Below are 6967 nucleotides of genomic sequence, written 5' to 3' on the forward strand. Positions count from 1 at the left end.
TGATGTGACACCTGTGCAGTGTGGAGGTTAAATAGGTTGACACAACACTGATTTTGGCCCATTCCTGTTCACCCATCATCCCATCTAGGCGGCTGGGGTTTGACAATCGCTGTGAAATACTACACCCTGTAATAATTTATCTATCCAAGTAAGACACCTTTTTAAAATGCTGGAATGTAACAGAATCTATTATCCTGTCGAGGCAATTGTCAGAGCATAAAAAAAAAGGCATGAGTGTCTATCTGTTCAATAACAAGCAATTTATGTTATCACTCGCCTTCATCTGGCACTGGTCGGATAAAAATAAATTGCCTATTATTTGGTTTCAAGTAGACTCTATGTAGTTAAATTAAATGTGGTAAAGAACACAAACTATCCAGTATTACTTTACATTGTTCCATGAATATCGTAATATTTAGTCTCTCTCTCTCTCTCTCTCTCTCTCTCTCTCTCTCTCTCTCTCTCTCTCTCTCTCTCTCTCTCTCTCTCTCTCTCTCTCTCTCTCTCTCTCTCTCTCTCTCTCTCTCTCTCTCTCTCTCTCTCGTCACTGTCAGTCTAGTGGACAAACCATCTAGACTTTCTAAAGCGTTAGTCTGCATGCAAATTAGTCTCTCTGGATTTACTGAGTACACAGGCTAACAGACTGTGGAACAAAGAAATGCACATCAGCTCCGCCACTGCTTTCCAGATCTTCGATGTAGCTATTAAATGATGCCTGGAATTATAGGAGAAACCCCCGTTTAGAAATATGCATAATGTTTGTAAAACATTAGCATATAGCCATTTCTGAGGCGTGATTGCTTTATAATGGATATGTGCTTTCTGTATTACGCTGGCAAAATGTTGCTTCATAAAAAAAGAAGCTATTTGAACAAGGAAGTATGTACACTACCCACTCACATGTAGAGCCCTCACAATTGAGGCAATGAAGGGCTTCACTTTGCAGCAAGGAGCTGTTCACTCACAAAGAAAACAAAATTGTAAGTGAATATGTGAACCAGCATGACTGCTGTTTGACTTTTAAAGATATTTGATAACCTGATAAGGTTTAGAAAAGATGTGGAGAAACATTACAAATAGGAATGTACCTTAGTCAGTTTCTTGTGAGTCAATGTTTTGGACGTCCTGGGTGGACGGTTTAGTTCAGCAATTCTTTTGACTCCTGATCTCAAATACAAAATATATAAAAATGAATGAAAAACAAGTCGCAAAGATCATATTACCGTTTGTATTAAAAGAGGTTTTCCATATACTTACACCAGGCTTTTAAAAACTAAGTTATGCATTGCAATAAACCTGAAATAAGGAAAACGTATAGTATGCAGTTTGCCCAACAGATAACTGGTTGACGAAACCAGGTTGATCTTCCCTCAAGTGTTCTATCTGTACGAGTGTGTGTTTGTTTGTACGCGTGTATATAGAGTCAGTGTGATACACAGCCTACTACAATATATCTGTCTCCATGATGATGGTTATGGAAATAATGTCTATACTTATTAGATTCCAAGCAATCCGATGCTGAAGCATGAGTCTGTATAATCCATTTTGAGCCACTGATTCCACTCTCAAACCACAAATCGGACACATTATTGTTGGCATCAGTTTCGCAGGTGACCGTACACACCGCCATGCTTCATATAAACCATCCACAGAGAGTTATCTCTGGAATTACTTTTTCCCAGAGGAGGTATTTGTTTGTCTATTTTTCTCCATTCAGCGCCGCGCCGACAGCGAAGCAAAGCAGAGTATACCGCTTTCAATAGGACTGTTTAAACAAGCCGTCAGCTGGCAGAGAGCTGGTGTTCAGAATGGCAACAATAAGTGGATGTGTACGCTATCGCCCACACACAGGTTCAGTAACAGTTGAAAATTGCTCAGCATTCAGCAGCTGATTCCAGCACTGAAAGGGATATGCATCTGTACTGAGAGAAGGGGGGGGGGGGTGTAAAGGCAGTCCTCCACAGTGTCTGGCCGAAGGCCTCCCTGGTGGATTATGTTACCTAACAATGGCAGTGGCCTTTCACAGTCGGGAGCATGCTCCGATAGCTTGAAGGCATACAAACATGCCTCTGCCCCCTTCCCCTCGCTCTCCCACCAGAATTGACATTGTCCCCTGTCGAATGCAGGTCTACAGTATGTCTTTATATCAACAAAGGAGCGCCCCAGTTTCTGCTGAAAGGCAAATGAAAAGCAGACTATCACACTAAAGCATACAACATAGCATGCTGTGGCATGAATGGCATCACACATGCAAAGGGACCCAGTGTCACCACATGTTTGTAAAGTGAAAAAAAAAAGTGAGACCGCTGGCATTAGCATGTCCTCACTAATGACAAATAGACAGAAGGATCGACAGAACTTGTGGAGAGATAAGGAGGTGATACGACATACTGTAACTGTTTATGATGTGTGTAGAGAAACACACACTATCAACACGGAGAGAAAGCCTGAGGCATAGAATGTCCTGCAGGCATGAGCAGGCATGAAGGGAAGCTTTAATGGTAAACAATGCTCCTCGCCAGACATTCAATAGCTGTGACTTAAAAGCTGCTGCTGCACACGCAGCATAATACTGTTTACAGCAAGGGTGACATCATCAGTAAGTGGAATGCACTTTGCCTCATGCCTCAGCTGCACCATAATATAGGGGTAATCGGTTCAACCTCCAACTGATTATATGTGTCAATTAAGTGAACGGGGCAGCTAAATGACTTGTTAGGGTGATCGCAGAAAGTCAAGAGTTGGATGAAAAAAAAAAGACTAATTATTAGAAATAAATCCTGGGGGAGCAGGAAGTGGGGTTTTTTTTTTTTCCCCATCCTAAAACTCCTCAAAAAGGCAGATGATCTCAGAGGAGTGAGATTAGTAAATTGCACTGAATAGTGTGAGTAACAATCTGCCCGGGTACAGTGAGGAGATAGACCTGTAGTCTTTGGTGAATACAGGCTTCATAAAGAAGTCCAGCTCTCTCTAAACCTCACAGCTGGAGCACAAAAACATAAAGGTTCTCCACTGGTTTCCCCATGAGGGATCACACTGCTTGTTCTGCATACTTTTCTGCATTAAATTGGCCTGCTGACTGTCAATCACAGCAGAGAAGTGCAGCGGAAAGTGCTCGGGCTGAGATTAGTGCAGAGGTGCTCGAAGGGTCCCCTCAAACTAAGCTAGTAAGTCTTACTGGTGCAACAGAGAAGACTCGGACACGGAGAATGTCCTGCTCTCGTAGGTGAACCACTGAGAAGCAACTAGACGTTTGGGGGACCTGACGGCTCCACTCAGTAGAACAGTGCAGTGTAATTAAAATCAACAAAGAAAAGAACACAGCCTGGAACTACAGCACATCAGAGAATACCGCTATAGCTGACTCATCATCGCTGTCATCCACAACCATCATTACAACACCATTGTGACTTCTGGCCTTCCTAATAAAAACCTGAGGGGGACAAGTCATGAGTAGCAGCTATGTCATCGCTGTGCATTGCACAATCTTCTTTGCCGTCATCATCCCTTCTTTTATTGTAAAGCCTTGAGGTGTTAGAAAGCAATATTTGTGCCACTACTAGTCTTAGCCTCGTTCTGCCCTTCGGTCTGCTCAAATCTGATGGTCCTTTTATAATTTTATTTTAATTTCAGGGTTCCATGGCTTTCGAAGACTATCTCGAAACAGAGCAACAAACACACAAACAAGACTATGTGGATGGTTTGGGATGACACATTAACATCCGGAAAGCATTATCTGCATAATTACATGGAAAAGCGAGGCTTGCTGGGTATGGTAGAAGTGTGAAAAATATACAGAGATTTCTTTAAATATTCAACAGCCCTTATCTCCCTTCGAAGGCATCCTTAATATTCCACCGGCGGCATGTGGAAAGCAAGCGGCTGAAGCAGTGTTTACAGGTATTTTGTAGCAGAGCAAATCCACAGCACAACACAGACCGGAGCAGGATGAGCCCTCCTCTAATTGACATGGGAATAATAACAGGAAGTCACAAAAAAACCTTCAAATCTGTAAATTATTCTCACTCAGTATCAGGTGACTGAGATATATGAAAATGATACAGGGGGAAAGCCACTACAGCCGATAACAGCACCAAGACAAAAAGGAGGCTAATGAAGCACAGGCACAAGGTTGAGAGTTCAGCACAGAGTGCATAATTATCTGTCGAGCAAAGCTAATGATCACTCCAACACTCCCGTCTCCACAGTCATATGAAGCCACTGCAGTCAGTCATACGAGCGAAATGCAGAGGGTCTCTAATGGGGGGGGGGGGGGGGGGGTAGATGCGGGGGCCTTGTGTTTAACAAGGAAAGTGTGCATGTTAACGGTTTAAGGACATGACACAGAGGGAGCATCAACGGATTACGGGACTCTTCACTGTTTCTTTGAGATAGAAGGACGCGCTTGTAAAATGTCTGCCTTGCAATGCCTTTCACTTGAAGTAAGGCAAGAAAAGATAAGAAGGGGGGGCATTAAATCAAATCTAGAGGATCTGTGTGTCTTGCAGCTTTCAGTCATATTCCTGTTCCTGTATTATTCAGGGACTTAATTAATTGTGGTAGGGTGCTAATAGCTTCTTTATACTTGACTGACCTCTTAGCCTTGATCCCTTCCAATCTTCCTTGAATCTCACTCTATCTCTGCTGGAGTCAGAAGAACAACAATTGCTTCTTCTTTCTTCTCAATTGGCTCAGTGCCCCTCTACACACACACACACACACACACACACACACACACACACACACACACACACAATAATAATAATTGCAGTCTATCCTAATGGCATATAATTTACATCAGGAGCCATTAACACAGCTATATTGTGGTAGACTGTGCATTTACCAGCGGCCCATTCATATCACAGCTGGAGTTAGTCTTGAGAGTAATTTACAGATGTATTGTTGTCCGCTTAAACTACTGCACTTGTGTCAGTGTTTTAGTGACTGGAATCACGGAGTTAGTCTGCAGCAATGCTGTCTGTGCAGACCCCATGCAACACCAAACCCATGTCCAAGCGGACAAAGAGCCAGAATGAACACATCGAGCAGATTGACATGGCTGTAGGATAGAAGGTAGGGTGTCCCAGAAGCCATCACTGGAGTGTCTCCAGCCTGCAAGGCTGCAGAGTATATGAGAGGAAGATGTGGTCAGATGAACACCTCAAAGCCTTGGGCACAGTGTGATTTGATGGCACATGTTCCGCTGACCATTATCCTGGTCCCACAAGTGGTGGCGATCTGTTCAGCTTCTTTTGATTCCAAGCTGTTGCAAAAGGACAAACAGTCTGCATCTAATCCTCATAACAAAACGCCAAAAGACGCAATTGCGGACGCGGTCGCTCCGTCAAGGCGCTTGGGTGGATAACGGGTGGATATTCTATTTGCCTCATTATCACTTACGGCAAGTGGTGAGGACGGCTGTCAACGTGCCACCGGGGGGGGGGGGGTGCAGTCTAACAACTTTGTCAAAACGAATAACCTAATTTCTTTCAGTGTCCGGGTTTACAAGAAAGTTGTGGAAAAACACAATCAATGCAGTCCAGCACGCGCAATCTGACACGGAAACTAAAAGCAATGACGTTCAGGACTGCACGCGCGAGAAAATGGAAAGAAAAAAGTGGCTTCCGAAACATGTTTTTATAAAAGAGTATGCGTCTATTGTAAGTCATGACAAGTGCAAATACATTCTCACCGCAGGATGAATGAAACGAGACAAACAATTTGCGCATTTGCTTCCTACCTTGTCAACACAGGCCGTCCGAGAACCGCCTCGGGAGTAATCCTCTGAATCTCTTCTGTAAAAATCGCTTCTTTTGCCTTGAGAATGTAACAAGTCTGGATTTATCATATAGCACGTCACTTGGATGGTAAGGTCCCATGCACTGTAGTATCTTCCCGTATCGCTCCGTCTGTGAGCTGCAGAGGCATCACTGAACGTATGAAACAGCGCTTCACCGGAATGGAGAGAGGGAAAGTCAGACACGGAGTCTCCGGTATTTGGATTCTTCGGCGGTCCACTCGTTCAAATTCGACACGGAACAATTAGGAGTTAGTTTATAGCTACAACTTCAAATCAATAGTAACCTCTTCGTAGGGTAATAATAAGTAGCCTGTTACATTAGCCCTTCAATTAGCCTATTAGTGTTGTTGCTGCGGATAAATTACCACATCGTGAGAGGGGTGGGGGGGGGGGGGTGGTGATTGATTTATAACTTATTAACTCATGTATAGGTTGAGACTAATGGTTAATCCTACATTTCATAATTCAGCCCCAGAATCAATAATACAATATTGTACTATTGTACGAAAATATGATATATGTATAGAACGCCATATTTAAGATACAACCACTTACTTGCATTTTTCAGAGATTTCAGACACTCTTCATCCTTATGACAACAAATGAGCTATATCTTTATATATATATATATATATATATATATATATATATATATATATATATATATATATAGATAGATAGATAGATAGATAGATAGATAGATAGATAGATAGATAGATAGATAGATATATATATATATATATATATATATATATATATATTCTTTACACAGTAATGGCGGATAAAGTCAACAATTTTTAAGCCAACGTGGAAGAGAAGACCTAAAATGATTCATAAAATAGTAATATGAATATCTACAATTTAAAAGAGGGACAAAACCACTTGCTTAGGCCTATATCTTCTCTTCTTTTCCCAACAGCCAACCCCTCTAATAAGTGTTAGTGTACTTCTGTAATGTTCATTTGACTTCAGGTCAGGGCAAAATGTTCAAATTTAATTATCATGTCTTGTAATGGGCTGCAAATAATACATATAATGGGACATCTTGACATTTGTGTTAGGGAGTATGAGATCCTTCGTTGCAGTTTCTGTCACCCAAATCTCTCTCTCTCTCTCTCTCTCTCTCTCTCTCTCACACACACACACACACACACACACACACACACG

At 42.2% G+C, this 6967-nt stretch overlaps 1 protein-coding gene across 4 annotated transcripts in view; it reads right to left on the reverse strand.

The window, feature by feature from the left end:
• dlgap1b (discs, large (Drosophila) homolog-associated protein 1b) overlaps positions 1-5908 on the reverse strand; it is an 81111-nt gene extending 75203 nt beyond the window's left edge. For all 4 annotated transcript variants that reach the window (XM_068709911.1, XM_068709912.1, XM_068709908.1 and 1 more), the window contains exon 1: positions 5741-5908. The gene's annotated coding sequence lies outside the window, so the exon portion shown is untranslated. The remainder of the gene's footprint in view (positions 1-5740) is intronic.
• Between the last annotated feature and the right edge of the window lie 1059 nt (positions 5909-6967).

The sequence above is a fragment of the Cebidichthys violaceus genome, unplaced genomic scaffold, assembly GCF_023349555.1.
Source record: "Cebidichthys violaceus isolate CVI_PGR_0920_01 unplaced genomic scaffold, fCebVio1.0.p SCAF_15, whole genome shotgun sequence".
In the NCBI taxonomy this organism is placed as follows: domain Eukaryota; kingdom Metazoa; phylum Chordata; class Actinopteri; order Perciformes; family Stichaeidae; genus Cebidichthys; species Cebidichthys violaceus.